This window comes from Hevea brasiliensis, unplaced genomic scaffold (assembly GCF_030052815.1).
Source record: "Hevea brasiliensis isolate MT/VB/25A 57/8 unplaced genomic scaffold, ASM3005281v1 Scaf138, whole genome shotgun sequence".
Lineage (NCBI taxonomy): Eukaryota > Viridiplantae > Streptophyta > Magnoliopsida > Malpighiales > Euphorbiaceae > Hevea > Hevea brasiliensis.
The window spans coordinates 52,429-53,199 of NW_026614628.1; positions in this window are offsets into that span (position 1 = coordinate 52,429).

Here is a 771-nt window from a genome sequence, read left to right on the forward strand (position 1 = left end):
GCATTGCTGAGGAGGTGACAACTTTGTACTCTTCTGACACTTCTGCAGATCTGGACTTCAAAAATCTCAGTCGACAGTCTACTAGTTTTACCTTCAGTACCTGCGCGAGGAAATAATTCCATCGCGCTAAGCATTTCTGCTCAGTGGTGCAATAGTATAACAAGAAATAATATATACAAATAAAGAAAGAAATAAATCATAATTTGGATATCCAGAAATCAATTATTCTAACTGTATTGCATTTTAAATCTCTACGGTTCTGCAAATTGTATTTTTGTTATATTTCTATTGCTAATCTCTTTTACTCATTTCATTCAATGCTTAATTTAATTGTACTAAAATTTTCGTATACTTAACTTAACTGCTTGAATTAAATAATGGTTTAATTGACTGCCCTTGTAGTCTATACACTGACCAGACTGGATAAATGGATATACTAGCGCTGGGTACCTAGTACCTTGGGCTGTCACACCATCGGTCACAAAATGTCTCTCGGTGGCAAATAGTGTGGCTAAAAAGACATATAATAAATTTGGCGATAAGCCAAGTATAATAACATAATACGTATAGCCGTAGGCTATTAACATCACAGTGCGGAATAATAAGCTCTAAAAACATAGTATGGCATGAAGTCATTTACAGAACAGCTGTCAGAATCCTATTGGCGTACCAACCTATCCAAACTAGTCAACTAGGCAAACTAGGGCATATTACAAGATTAAATATTTATTTTGAGGGTTTACTGGTCATTATACAATTCACTGATCAATG